The sequence below is a fragment of the Pinus tabuliformis genome, chromosome 1_1 (assembly GCF_031772625.1).
Source record: "Pinus tabuliformis cultivar Carrire ecotype Pingquan chromosome 1_1, CPIR1, whole genome shotgun sequence".
Classification (NCBI taxonomy): domain Eukaryota; kingdom Viridiplantae; phylum Streptophyta; class Pinopsida; order Pinales; family Pinaceae; genus Pinus; species Pinus tabuliformis.
The window spans coordinates 155,507,681-155,523,428 of NC_142297.1; the positions used below are offsets into that span (position 1 = coordinate 155,507,681).

The 15,748-nt window shown below is 36.4% G+C and overlaps 1 protein-coding gene across 3 annotated transcripts in view; it reads left to right on the top strand.

Moving 5' to 3' along the window:
• Positions 1-15,748, top strand: part of LOC149212067 (truncated transcription factor CAULIFLOWER A-like) — a 350,643-nt gene that overhangs the window by 195,322 nt on the left and 139,573 nt on the right. The window lies entirely within an intron of this gene.

The window sequence follows — 15,748 nt, forward strand, 5'->3', positions numbered from 1 at the left end:
TGAGCGTTAAGAGTGAAACAAAGACTTAGGTATCTTCCAAAATACCATGGGAAAAAAACCATCATGCCCAAAACCATGTACAAAACAATAGGTAGGTTTTCCCACCTAATATAGGGTCCAAAAAAATTCCAACATCACTGCCTCGGACCCTGTGCAAGGGGACTATTGCCCCTCTGAAACTCCCCGACAGGGGGCTCCCCTGCATTGTCGCCCCCCATGTGACCCTCCCATGTGTGTGACTAGTTGTGGAAAGAATATTATACACACCAAACATTCTCCCACTTGTTTTTTTCCACACACGGGGTCACATGAGAACTTAGTCATTGGTCCATCCCTGCAATGCCCATTGTTTCTCTACACTAAGAAAACTTATAAGAGCTCACAGACTTTGTCAATGTATCTGCAACATTCTTCAAAGAGTCCACTTTTATTAGCAACACCTTTTTGTCCTCAACCATATGCCTTACAAAGTGATATTGAACATCAATGTGCTTTGTTTTTTAATAATAAAATGTGTTCTTGCAAGAAAATTGCACTTTCATTATCATAGTCTATCCTTATAGCTCACTGTACAAATATCATACCTGAACACAATATCTGCAACCAAACTGCTTCTTTGCTTGCATGAGTGGCTGTGATGTATTCTGCCTCTTTAGTTGAAAGTGTCACTACAGACTGTCTTTTTCTCATCCAACTGAATGCTCCTCCAAATAGGTTAAACGCATACCCACTTGTAGATCTTCTCTGATATAGATCTCCAGCTTAGTCTACATCAAAAAAACCACGAATATCCAAAACTCTGTCCAATCCTGGCCTTCTTTGGTAGCACAAACCATAATCACTAGTGCCATGCAAATACCTAAAAACCTGCTTCACTGCTGTCAAATGCTCCTTCCCTAGTTCTGACATAAACCTGCTCAATACTCCTACTGCATGTGTAATGTTTGGTCTAGTACAGACCATTGCATACGTTAGGCTACTGACTGCACTTGCATATGGAACACGGGACATGTGCTCTTCCTCTTCTTGTGTCTGGGGACACTATTCAACAAATAACTTTAAACCTATAGGAATAGGAACCTTCACCAGTTTACTATCCTGCATATTAAACCTCTATAATATTGTTTCGACATACTTCCTCTGGTTTAACCAGAGTTTCCCCTTTTCCCGATATTGTTTAATTTCCACGCCCAAAATATAGTTTGCAACACCCAGATCTTTCATGTCGAATTTGGACGACAATTGGGTCTTCAAATTTTGGATAATTTCTTTGTTATTTCCAATCAGCAAGATATCATCCACATATAAGACCAAATAAATAACATGGTCACCAATTAATTTAAAATACACACGATGATCTGCTTTACTTCGTATAAAGTCGAGTCCCCATATATATGTATTAAATTTATGATACCACATCCTTGGTGACTATTTTAATCCATATAGAGACTTTTTTAACCTACATACCAGTTCTTTTTTACCCTTCATCGCAAGGCCTTCAGGTTGCTTCATGTAGATCTCTTCTTTCAGATCCCCATGAAGAAATGTTGTCTTCACATCCACTTGTTCTATCTCAAAATCAAAAGCAACAACAACAGATAAAAGTAATCTAATAGAAGCTACTTTGGCAATAACAGAAAAAATATCACCGAAATCAATTCTTGGCACTTGGGAATAACCTTTTGCTACTAATCTAGCTTTGTGTTTCTCCACCTTGCCTTTTGCATTCATCTTCTTTTTAAGCACCCATTTGCTTCCAATGGGTTCCTTTTCAACCGATAACTCCACCAAATCCGAAGCCTAATTTCGGTCCAAAGACGTCATTTCATCAACCATGGCCTTTTTCCAAAGTTTTCCATCCTCCCAATCTACTGCCTCCTTGAAAATTTTGGGATCATCATTAGTAATATATAAAGAAAAATTTGAATAGAAAGTAGATGGACTATACCTTAATGGCTGTCTTCTTTCTCGAACTGATCTTCTCACAGCTAGAGTTTGTGACTCTTCATCTTTTGGTTCCTATTCTATTGTAGAGTCTGATTCTTTCTGCTTTAGCCTAAATTCTATCTTCTAAGGTTCCTTTGGTAGGACTTCATGTTTAATAACATATTTCACCTCTCTAAACATCATATCTCGACTGTAAACAACCTTCCTTGTTTTTGGGTTCCAAAGGTTATACTCTTTTAAACCATCCCTATACTCAATAATAATGCACCTTTCAGATTTACTCTCTAACTTGGTTTTTTTCTCCTTTTGAATATGTACATATGCATCACAGCCAAATCCTATCATATGTGAAAGAGAGGGTTTCTTACCAGTGCATAACTCATGTGGATTCCTAACCTCCAACGTTGATGAAGGTGATCTATTAACCAAGTAACATGCAGTCTCCACTGTCTCTGCCTAGAATTCTTGTCCTAACCCGACACAACTGAGCATGCTTCTTGATTTTTCCATCAACATCCTGTTCATTCTTTCTACAACTTCGTTTTGTTGAGGTGTGTATAGAGTAGTCTTCTGCCATGCTATACCACACTTCAAATTCCTTTTTGCAGAACTCTCCACCATTATCTGTCCTCAGCACCTTTATCTTCTCCTCTCTCTGGTTTTCCACCAGAGCCTTAAATTCTCTAAACTTGTCAAAGATTTCAGATTTTTTTATAAGGCCTTAAATTCTCTAAACTTGTCAAAGATTTCAGATTTTTTTATAAGGAAATATATGCATGTATTCCTTAAGTCATCTATAAATTATACATAGTACACAACTTACCTAGTTATGGAACTGACAGAGGTCCAAACACATCACTATGCACAAGATCTAATATCTCTTTCTCCCTCTTAGCACCCATGGGAAAACTAACTATCTCCTCTGACAACAAGGATGAATCTATTTCATCAAACTTCAAGGTAGTTGTATTGCTACTTATTACAACAACTAGACTATCCCACGAATTTGGTAGAGAACATAACAAATTGATGCACTTATCTTCATCTGAAATTTTAATATCAATAGATAAAAAATAACTTACCACAGTATTAAAGGAGCTCGGATGCTCTATCACCAAGTCTCCATCCTTCATCCTAAGGTTATACAACTTTTTCTGTAGGAAGATTTTGTTCACCAGAGACTTAGATTGGTAGAAAGTCCCTAACTTGTCCCATAAAGCCTTCACCGTAGCTTCCCTTGATACATTAAACAATTCTGAATCTGAGATACACAACCATATTGTGCTTTTTGCTTTCCGATCCAACTTCACCCAGTCTTCATCTGACATTGTCGTTGGTTTAGTACCCAGATCTACCCCGATTCACTGATTTTTGTCCACGAGCAGATCCTCCATCTTGAGTTTCCACAAATCAAACCTCTGACCATTAAATTTCTCTATCTTTATCTTTCCATTGCTCACTATCTTCTTTCATCGCAAGAATTGATCCCACAGGTCTCCCTGTGAATAGGGTCTTGCACAGGCGCAAACAAAAACCCTTCAGCAGCAAAGGTGTCCCCTTGAAGCCGAAACAACTCTCATACCAAATGTAGGTTTTAACCGTGTATAGAAATTACCTGCATACAAATTCTAAAAGACAAAAAATAAACAGGGGCAAGAACATAAAACATAAAACAGAGATACACGGAGATTTCCCCCCGGATCCCAAAACTGGGTCTACCAGATTGATTTTTCATTATATTCCTTTCAATGTTACACTATATATATATACATGTCGAAGCATTCATAAACCCCAATCCATTAACACTAGATTAGAACATAACCTTAGTTCACTTGATCAGATGTACAAAATACCATGGGCAAAAAACCATCATGCCTAAAACCATGTGGAAAGCCCATGCACAAAACCATAGGTAGGTTCGCGCACCTAATATAGGGTCCAAAATGTTTTCTTGGGTTGTACCTTGGACTCCATGCAATGGGGCTACCGCCCCCCTGAAACCCTTCAAGAGGGGGAGCTAACGCCCCCCATGTGAACTCCCCACGCATGTTACTAGTCATGGAAAGAATATAACACAGAGCCAACCCCAAGAATGGCTAGTCATGTCTATATTCTTTGTAAAGAGGTCCTCATGTGGAATACGATTAATAATATCCATAAATATATTATAGTTTGTAGACAAGAAAACCTTTTAAGAAATGCACCACTAGTTCTTCCAAGATAAAGTATTGACATCCCATATATCCCTCCATTAAGATAATTCTTCTTACTTCGTCACCATCCCTTAAAATAAGAAATGTCTACAATGCATGTGTCATTAACCTTCCAAATCCAAGTTACTCTTTTGGTAAAATCCATTCTATTAGAAAAAAATACCCAAATGGATAGAAATTATAAACAGAAGAAGCTCCACACCTTGAGAAGTAGATATAAGAATGAAAGATAAATCCTTTCAATGAGGAAACATTTTTTTACAAGTGAACAAATTACAAGAATAAGATGAGATGAATTCTAAACTTGGTATGCTTAGTGTGTGTGTGTGTGTGTGTCTCTCTCTCTCTCTCCATATATATATATATATATATATATATATATATATATATATATATATATAGAAAACAAATGCTACGGTTACAATTAAAGTGTTCATGCAACAATGTACTAATATAACAAAGAAATATAACTCACTATCTAGGTCTCTACATGGTGCTTTATCATTATCATGGGACTTTGTTTAGCGATTAGCATGCCCCTCCCATTCAAATAAACATTGTCCTCATCACTTGATTTATTATGGGTGTTTCTGCATGACTAAATTATCTTATATGTTTCAGCTTCCTCTTCCACTTGATGAGGTGCTTAATAAATGCTCCATTTCATTATCCCTCATTTCAAGGATTGGTTCTATTTTATTGTTATTTTCCATTCTTTGTTAACCTTTGATTAAATAGTTTTAGCTAGGATTTTGTCACTAGTTACTTTATTTATGCAAGAAATATGGAAGAATAATTGTACATGTGAAGATGGAGGAAACTCTAATATGTAATCAATATTTGCAATCCTCTACAACACCTTAGAGGGACAATAATACTTTGGTGTGAATTTGTTGTCCATCCATTGTTTCTTGAGGGATATCCATTTGTATGGGTGTAGCACCAAAAGCAACCAATTACACACTAAATTCCCTTTCACTGTGATTTTGATCTACTTCTTGTTTCATCCCACTTTGTGGTATAACCAAGTTGTGCTAGAACCTCTTGTTGGTGCTCAGTGTAGTCCTCTCTACTTGAACCTTTGCATTCACTTCCATGGGTGATGGGATAGATGGAGGATGATGTCCATAAAATGCCATTAATGGGGACATTTTTTATTAAGAATAAAAGAATACATTTTACCATCATTCTGTCAAGGGTAACTACTTGACCTAATGTGTTTGTTTATCAAATACAAATCAACGAAGATATCCTTCTATACACTTGTTCAAAATTTCAGCTTTACATTTGGATTGATGATTGTAAAATGAGCTATGAACCAATTGCGTACCTTAACAAGAAATAAATTCAATCCAAAAATTTCAAGTAAAAATTGGATCTTTATCACATATGATAATCTTGGGGATTCCATGTAGGTTTTGAATTGTTTCCATGAGTGTTGTGGCTACTGTACTTGCTTTAAAAGGATGAGAAAGAGAGAAAAAATCACCATACTTTAAAAGTTGATCCACTATTATGAAGATGGGATTCTTGTATTAGAATTTGAATAAAATCTATAATAAATTCCATTGAAACCTCAGCCGAAGGTTGACTTGGTATAGTTAATGATTGTGGGGGGCCTTTGGGCTTTGTCTTCTCTCCCTTTTTTTGTTGGCAAGCCACACATTCGACCACAAACTTTTCCACATCAATTTTAAACCTTCCTTGAAAAAATCCTTCTTGATCTTATGGAATGTTTTTAGGAACCATGAATGTCCCCCTATAGGAGAAGTATTTAATTCCGAAAGGACCTTTTGTTTGAGTTGGGAATTTTTACAAAAATATAGGAGACCTTGATACCACAACAAATCATTGTTCAAAATATTTTTTTCTAATACACCTACGTCCTCTTGTAGTTATTAATTATCTTGCATATCTTCTAATCGTTTTCCATTCTGTCCTTGCTTCTTTAACCCAATCAAATTATGGAAAATAAATCGTACAATAAAACCTTTCTTTCGTCTTCTTTCCTTGAAAGTGAATTTTTCACCGGGTTATGTTTTCCTCTTTCTATATGGTTTCAAAGTGATAAATTGGCATGTCTGTAACCCATTATTTTTTCTCTTTTGAAGATAATTAATTTTCTAATAAGTACTTAAAACTATCATGATATATCTTTAGTTTAAGGTGACTTTTTATTGGTTAAGGGTGCCATTTTTAATCTATATATAGTCTAGCCAATGTTTATTTTTCATATATGGGTTTGGGTAGGTTATTTCCCTAAAATTGGCTACTTTTAGAGGCAAGGGTACGTCCTTCTTACATTAAATATACACCAATGTCACAACTTGTGGCATCATACCCTATAATAAAGGTTTTGTGAAGTCAAATGTGGCAAGGACATGAGTCATACACATAACCTCCTTAAGCGTTTCAAAAAGTTTGCTTACTTCTTGAGTCCAGGAAAATGACTCCTTATCTAATAATGTTGTTAGAGGTGTTGCTATTTGATCATAATTCTTAACAAGCATACAATAATAGCCATCAAATCCTAAGAATTATCTAATATTGTTCAAGGTTTTGAGAAATTTTCATTTCAGCATAGCTTTAATTTTGTTGGGGTCCTTCTATAGAAAATATTAATATTTTTGTTAAGGTACAACTAGATGGTATGACATAAACAAAGAAAATTTGTTAATCTCAAAATAATGCATACTAGCAAAGAAAAAACTCAATAAGTGAAAGAATAAACCTTGGAAAAGCACAAGAATTTAGTGTGAATAATTCTTACCAATACTAGGATAAAATACCTTGATATTACTCTTGGTATGTGGCTAGAGAGGAAGATATGGCTTGCTATTAGGAACCTTCAGACTTGAAAATGTGCATAAAAATGCTAAATCTGGCAAGCTATAGCCTACTTTAGGGCCATACTCAAGCCCTAACTCAAGCCCTAAAATGATCAAGATGAATGTGGCTATGGGTTGCAAGTGTTAGGGTATTGAATTATGAATGGAATGAATTAAGCATTTCAAACCACTGAGTAGTAAGAGTGGCTATGGGTTGGAAGTGTCAGATTATTGAATTTTTAACCAAATGAACCTTTAAGCACTTCAAACCAACAAGTAAGAAGAGAGATGTTTTAATATGAAATTTTACATAGTTTTAGGGGGTTCACATCCACACAAGAGTGAAAACTCAGATTTCTATTACTCGATATTTTTATTTCCACCACAGCAAGATATAAATTAAATTTTCACTTCAAATAATGTTCATATAAATCCTGGAAGTGAGGAAATTGGAAGGGTTTGATGAGATATGCCTTCAATCTCAAAACAAGCTTGAAAGGGATTCACTTACCATGTGAAATTGTTGTTGTAAATTGTTATTAAGACATGCAAAATCAACCTTTCCTACATCGTACAAGCAACTGTATTGTCCTTGGATCAATTAGATAAACCTTTAGAACAAAATTTAGGTGCCAAAACTAGCTATAAATATGAATTTAGGCTCAAGCTAGTAAATTATTTTTTAGTTTTTGTATTATCTAATTTTTTTATTTTTGGATATTTATTAATAGAATTTTGGAAATAAATATTTTTAATTTTTTAAAATTATGGAGGTGAAGTGAGGCTTACCTTGGCCTTTCCAATTGCCCCTTCCAACTCTTGATTGTGATCACAACACTCTCTAAATTGGCCTTGTTACCCACCAAAAGCGGGTGACCCATAGGAGGATATTTTCTCATATTCATCTTATCCAACCTGCAACCAACAACTATTGAGAACCACCTAGTAGCCAATGTGATGTGCCAGTCATATATACACCACTTGCATCATTCATATGTCCCCTCGCCCATATATTAGGATCACATGTTGAAAGGTGGGATTTTTCTCAAAAGGTAATTTCTTCATTTTTTATTGAGGTGCTTATGCGTGCTTGTATTTTGAGCATTTGGCATGGATTGTGGGGTGACATGAAAAAAATAAGGGTATTGGCCATATTCTTGTTTCCTCACCTTAAATGGGGGGTTAACATTCTATTGTAGTCTAGCGAGACAACCTCTAACGGCTTATGTCTTTGGAAAGGGGCACTACTTAGGAATCCATGATTGATATTGTGTCCCATCTATCCCAACCATAGTTATCACTCCCCTTTGTATATTACGATCCCTTATTCCACCTTCCTGCTTCAAGTCCACTTGATCGTGGGTACACTAGGATTTAGCACACCCCCTCCCCTTTTCTACATAGATGTGTCAGGCCTAGAAACATTGCCCTGCGTGGTTGATTCAAATAAAAGAAAAAGATAGAGCATAAAATGGCCACAAACAAGAAAAAAAGAGATAAAATTATAAAAATGCAAAAGATAGCCGAGACATTAAAATTAACATGTTGACAAAAACCAAACATGAGTTCTTCCCCTTATCATTATGGCCATCACTTAGTTCCATGGGCCAATGTTTCCCTATCACATCATTAAAACGGTAGCCTTATATGCCCCAACCCCTAGTGGATGATGAGCTGCCCCACCATTAAGGGGGTTATAACTACTACAATTCATACACTAGGCTCTTCACTTGCCTCAGTTGTAGTCTTCTCTGTAACTTAGATCAATTCTTGCCTTTTTCCTCAAGGCCCCACCTTGTCTTTGGCTTTCCTCCAGTATCCTTCTTAATGCATCGAGTTGTTCTTTTAACTCTGCGATCCCCTTGTCACGTTCCTCTTGACTCATCCTCTTTCCATTTACCTTGGCATCTTCCTTCTTCACTTTTCTTCTGTTGTGGTCTTCTTCAGAACCTCTGTTACCTCTGTTATGACTATTAGTAGTCATCTTCTTCTCCATCTTCATGAGTTCCTCACTCATTTACTATGAGCTGCATTAAATCCACTGCAATAGCAAGTCCTCCCTGCTGCCACTTACCTCACCAAGCTTTCATCTGTATTTAGTCTTTTGGTAAGCACTTGGTTTTCTATTCTCTGGAACCTCTTTGAGCACTTCTCTCTGCTCCTTCTAGGCTTCAACTCATTTGCCTCTTCTAAGAACACAAGTGTCCTCTTGTACTTCAATCACAAATCAAGTACTAGGTTCTGACCACCTCATCTTTCACTTATAAAATCTTTCCAGCTTTCTTAATCCTTTAGCAATTCTACCCACATCCTTTGTGGAATTTCATTTGTGAGTTGCAACACTACCTCTACAATAACAAGTCTCCTTGTTGCTACATATGCCTTACTAAGCTTCTCCCTTCTGAACTCAGTCTTTTAGCATTTCTCTGGTTCTTTTCTCTGGAATCAATTGAGCACTCCTTGCTCTAGGTTTTTGCTATCTTCTCACCTTCCTTTGCTATCAACTGCATATCAATTTCATTTAAACCAAAGATCATTCCCAAGCTTTCAAAAGCTTTCTTCTTAGTTTCCTTCTAAGAATACTCTTATCCTCTCTGTCCAACCTTCAATTGGATTCTTCAGGTTCACTGCCACTGCATGGCTTCACAAGCAGTCTCCATCCATTCTTCACATTTGAGTGAATCTCCACTTTCCTCAAGGAACAAACATCACTGTGTTTTCCTTATGCTTCTGCAATCTCTTCTTAAGAATATCACTTACCCTCATCTTATCTCATGTCTTCTACTTATCAAATTCAAATAACCTGATCTCCTCTTTCTTTTGTAATCACACTTGTATTTTGCACAATTCTGCTTTAATAAAAAATAGCTTTAACTGGCTCTGATACCAAAAATGACGTAGGGATAATACCCCGCTATACCCATAGTATGCATATAGTAAGCATATTTTCTTTCTACGAGGAATTCCTATGACGACCTTGGTAAAACCTTCATAAGCTAAGGTTAAGGTCCTTCATTTAATCTTCAAGCGGAAACATTTCATTAGACTTCCCATAGTCTAACCCTTCATTAGTCTCCCTATCGAAACTTTATAACTTAACTCTTCATTAAACTCAACCCAATCCTTAATCCCTCACATATATAACCCTGGTTAATCCTTTCTTAACCCTTATAACTGAATAGAGTATACCTTCAGAGCTTTAGACTTGCAATATGCGACAACCTTCCCCACCATTTATTTCTTTCACCCAGATCAACAACTATCACACTATTGCATCAAATCATTACGTGCCTTCGTCGCCTTTTGCATGCGATATGCGATCACAGCTGGACTTCAAATAAATTAATGTTGCGCCTATAACTTTCTGGGTCCGCCTTCTCCACAAATCTTTAACGCGATCGTTCTCCACCCATCGATCTCCATCTCGATCCGACGACTGTACTTCTTCCCGATCAACAAATCAAACTGACGCTTTATAACTGTTGATCAAGATCCGCTTGATCTGACGGTCCACAACAATGTCGGGTGGAATACTTATGCGAGGCTTAACGCCTTTTCGGGTTCACCCTTACGATTAATGCCAGATCAACTTACGGCTCGATATCCATTGGATGACAAGGCCTTTAAATCCTACGGTCCAGATTGATTCTCATCTATCTCCTTTCGTCAGTACTTAGATTGAATCTCCACCATCCATTTTTAGCTCTATCTAATGACTTAATCATGGCCGCTCATCACAAAGAAATCTCATCCGTTGATCTTCTATTTTCGATGGCTACTGTGCATCAACACTTCCATTCTTCGCTCCTCTCTTCACTTGGTTTTCTACGCCAATTCTTTAATGTTTTCAATGCTTTCGCTTCTTCAAGTTTCTGGCCCTTCGTTGTTCCATCACAAGTTCTCTCCTTAATTTAACTCCATTCGTACCTTTATGCTCCTCCCCCTTCACTGTAGTACTAAAAGCTTTCTTTTGTACTGTCAATGTGTAACACAAACTCTATGGTTCTCTCCTCGAACCATTCGCTGACTAACAATTCTACCCAACACTCCTTTTGCTGGAATTGTTATCTCTAAGACAACTCTACCCACAATCGTAACTGTGGAGCTACCTCAACAACTTTTACCCAACCATAGCTGGAATTTTTTCTATTACGCTTCTCTATATTTCACCTCTGTTCTGCACCTGCAACATAAGTTACGTAGAAACACTCTAGCCACACACAGATTATAATTCAATTACACAGTACACATTGTACAAACTCTGAATCGAGTTGTTTGTATTAATAAACGAGTATTTACACAAGAGTCTCTCTCTGGCTTGATTTTCTGGTCAGTGGCCTTTCTTCTCCTGCCCGTAGGCTTACAATCCGACTCTTTGACTCACTAGCTACTCTCTAGCTACTTCTCTAACTACTGACTAACTAACTCGTTCTCGCCTTTTAGGCTTACTTTTATACAAAAAGGTTCTGTTGAACTAATTCTAGTTCAGATCCTTAATCTGCTGAACTAACTCCTCAATAGTCCACTTTTAACTCCTACTTATCCCTAAGCGTCCTCTCTAGCTCCTCAAATCTTGAAACCGCTTTCTAGTCCAAGACTTTCAATTGATTTCTAGCTCTTTCAACATCATTAATCACTCATGTTCTCCTTCATTCGACGACATTTACAAATATCCTCACACTTATCTAATTAACCTGTCAAAACATTAATAATTACATACATAGGAATCCAACTTCCTTGAAAACACAAGACCCCCTATGTCTACTACAATACAATGATAGTTTCGAGCTAATGCTCTTGCATCACTGAGGGGCTGGAGCGCTCGACGGTGCATAGGTGTAAGATGGTGAAGGGGCAACCTAAGACAGTGCTCCACCAACCCAGCGGACAACGCTCTGCAAAACCCAGAAACAGATTAGAAAAATCCCTAGAAAAGCTATAATCGCAAGTACTGACCTGTTTAGGGGGATATCACACTTTTTAGTCTAGAAAGTGTGCTCTAAACCTCCAGATTGCACTTTTGGGGCAGAAAAGTGCGATTTCTGGACCTTAGTTCTCAGGTGGAAAGTCTCAGAAAAATTTGTTGTCTCTGTCATGGCTGGTTCTTGTGACCTACGAAAATGACCAGAAAACTTATGGATGTTAGAAATTTGACAGATCTGGGGTTAGAAAGCTAGTAAACAACATTAAGAGACTAAAAAAAGAAAAACCCTAAGCTGAAAAATTGAAGGTCACCCATGTTTCAGAATCAGAATTAAAAATGCAATGGAGTTGCCAATTTGTTAGCGAAAATTATAAATTCTCTAGTGGAGTCGCCAATTTGTTATGTAGAATTCTTCTTGAATGTGTACAAAAATAAACTACTTTAGGCTATGGATGACAAACAACCCTAACAATACAAAAGGTTGTTAAACAGTGTAGATCTGCAACAAACGATAGAAACAAAACCTGCCAAAGCCTTGATCTATGCCACAAACATAGTTAAACAGCCAAATGGAATAGTAAAATAAGCGCAAATAACTCCAATAATCCAATGGAAACCAGATATATAAAGAATATTTTTTATTAAACAACACCTGTGAACAGAACATATAATGTTACCAGTCCCCCTCGATGGGATAAGTTCTTGGCGATTCTCAATGTCTTCAGCTTTTGTAGAGTCCCTCTCTTCTATAATGTGTAAATCCCAGCAAACAAAATGTTTTAGCTCATTGAAAACTCAAATCAAAAAGAAAATGGTGTGCGACAATGATAATAATCAGAGCTGCAATAGTGAGTGCAACAATGAAAATAATCGAAAGTGAAGAACTAATGGAAAGCCCTTCTATTTATAATAAAATATTAGGTTATCCTCGAATAATGAGCAATAAATAAAATATTATTAACCTCATTCTAGAATTAACAATTTGGAATATTTTATTATATTTGGTTTGGAGGGAAAAAAGTATTTAAACTTTTATTTAGAAATAATAAATAAATAAATGATTTATTTATCATCTCAAAAAATATGGTTAAGGAATAATAAAAATTAATGATTTATTTAAGTATTCCTAGGGTATTTAGTCAACCGTGACAAGGACTAATAACTAATTAGTGATTAATTAATTGTTCTTATGAGAAAAATAAGAAAAATAATGATTTATCTATTTATTTTTCCTAAGTGGGTCAAATGTGACAATTAATTAAACAATGGTTTAATTAATTATTCGTAGAAGAAAATTAAATAAATAGTGATTTATTTAATTATTTTTCATGGGTTTAATTATAAATGGCTTGACAAATGTGGTTTATTAAGTAATTTCTCACAGTGAAAGCAATTTTACTATGGTAAAATTGTTTTACATGGTGTACTTTGATCCATCTAGTAGATTAAGGCTAGATGATCAATTTTTGGTGATAACAACAGAAGTCACAGCAGAAGTATAAGGCCAACCATGATCATCACAGAATAGAGAAATCATTCAAGGTGGGAGATAGAGTATGTCTACAGTTGAACAAGGAGAGGTTGCAGGGGCCTGGTAAGAAAATTAAGGCTCTAAGGTATGGTCCCATTGAGATATTTGAAAAGGTGGGTGAGAATTCATATATACTCAGTTTACCACCATATATGCGTAATTACTTAGTTGTGAATGTAGAGAATTTGCAACTCTATGAGCCTTCCATGCTAGATTAGGAAGAAGAACATGTCCTACCTTCTACAGAGGATTTGGCACCAGATGTTTAGGCAAAGTTGACAGAAGATACAATTTTGCAGAAGATGTCTAGAACTACAAGATAGAGGCAGCATGACCTTTGGAAGATTGGGTTGAAGGGACAAGTTCCACACAAAGATAAATGGTACACTACAGAGAAGGTGGAGGAAAAATTACCTCACCTCATTCAGTAAAATCTTTTGGGGACGAAAAGCCTCCCAAAATGGGTAGGTGCGATCCAAATTAGATCATTATATTGTTTTTCATCCATCTGGATGCATTTAGAGTGGAAAAAGTGGGGGAATCAACTCACAGTGCTATTTTTTATCGATGGGACCCAGTTTGGTCAAACGAGGTCTAAAACCTTCTGGGAGTGTTTTGGGGCATCAAATGACGTTTTTGGGGGTGAAACTTTGTCTCTTCTGCACCACACCATGTTATGCTATTCTACACACAAATACCTTTCCAACGACGTAAGAAGCACGTTAATCGGAGTCTGTATGCAAACGTTATGCGACTCAGAAGTTGACCTTCCTGTTTTCACACATATAGTTTGGGAGGATGCTGGGTCAGGCACCATTATTCATGGAAAAGGGGCTAGCCATGTGTTTGTGATTTAAAAGACTCTAGAAGAGTCTATTTTGTAACTCTACTTAAGAGTTGATGTAGTCAAACTTAACCACTAGTAGGCTATCGAGCTGTGTTATAACCGAGCCACTCGGAGGAAGAGGCATTCCATTCTTTCCAGAGAATTTTGTTCCATAGCTGAGAAAATATAGCCAGGATAGATAGGAGGTAGTGCACACAGAGAGGGTCTATGCATCGTAGCAGCCCATGGGCTACAAGCATTACTTCTTTGTACTTGCAGCCATATTTCCTGACAGAGAAAGAGAGCAATGCGGCCTCACCTTCCAGCTAGGTTTTCTCCTGAAAGGGCTTCCCAGAGAGCATATATTGTGTCTTATGTGTGTGTGAGCTTATTTTGTCATTCTCTACTTTTTTGAATACTTTCTATTCACATGGATGCACTAATTATAGTTAAATCCACAAAGCTTTAAGTTTAATGAACTATAATAGTGTATAATTTTCAGAGTTTTAATATAATATTATTAGATTTGTTGTAACAAACTATCTAGTGGAATATCCTTGACAATTTACTGATTAGAGAGCAAGAGAGGTCATTCCTTCAGAGAATGTCATATACCTCTGAAATTAATATGCTTGGTCTTAATTTTCTCCTTTCACTTCTCTACTTGATTGGATTGGTATGAAAAACACCATTCAATAACGCCGAGTCAAGGAATGAAGATCCTAAAATAGGTACAGGCATCATGGTTCTACTTATATCTTTCCATTCAAATGAATCGTATTTTTCATCCAAACATCATAGATATTAAATATATCAAACCCAAGAACAAAAGAGGGACCAAAAGCTAAGAAAGCATTGAGGTGTTTCATCAAGCCCTTTCAAAGCTTTGCCACATTGTTTGTTGACCTAGTTAAAATAAGTGTTCATGCATGGTCTTATTAAACCAAACTCAAAAGAAAAGACATGACACAACAAGAAAATTAAAAGTAGGAAAACAAAAAGTTTATAACTGAAATGAAAAGCAACATGCAAGGCACTGTAGCAGCCCACGGGCCACAAGCATTACTTCTTTGTATTTACAGCCATATTTCTAGACAGAGAAAGACAACGATGCGCCTCACCTTCCAGCTGGGTTTTCTCCTGAAAGGGCTCCCTAGAGAGCATATCTTGTGTCTTATGTGTATGTGAGCTTATTTTGTCATTCTATACTTTTTTGAATACTTTCTATTCACATGCATGCACTAATTACAGTTAAATCCACAAAGCTTTAAGTTTAATGAACTGTAATAATGTATAATTTTTAGAGTTTTAATATAATATTATTAGATTTGTTGTAACACACTATCCAGTGGAATATCCACGACAGTTTATTGATTAGAGAGCAAGAGAGGTTATTCCTTCAGAAACTGTTACATACCTCTGAAATTAATATGCTTGGTCTTAATTTTCTCCTTTCACTTCTCTACTTGATTGGATTGG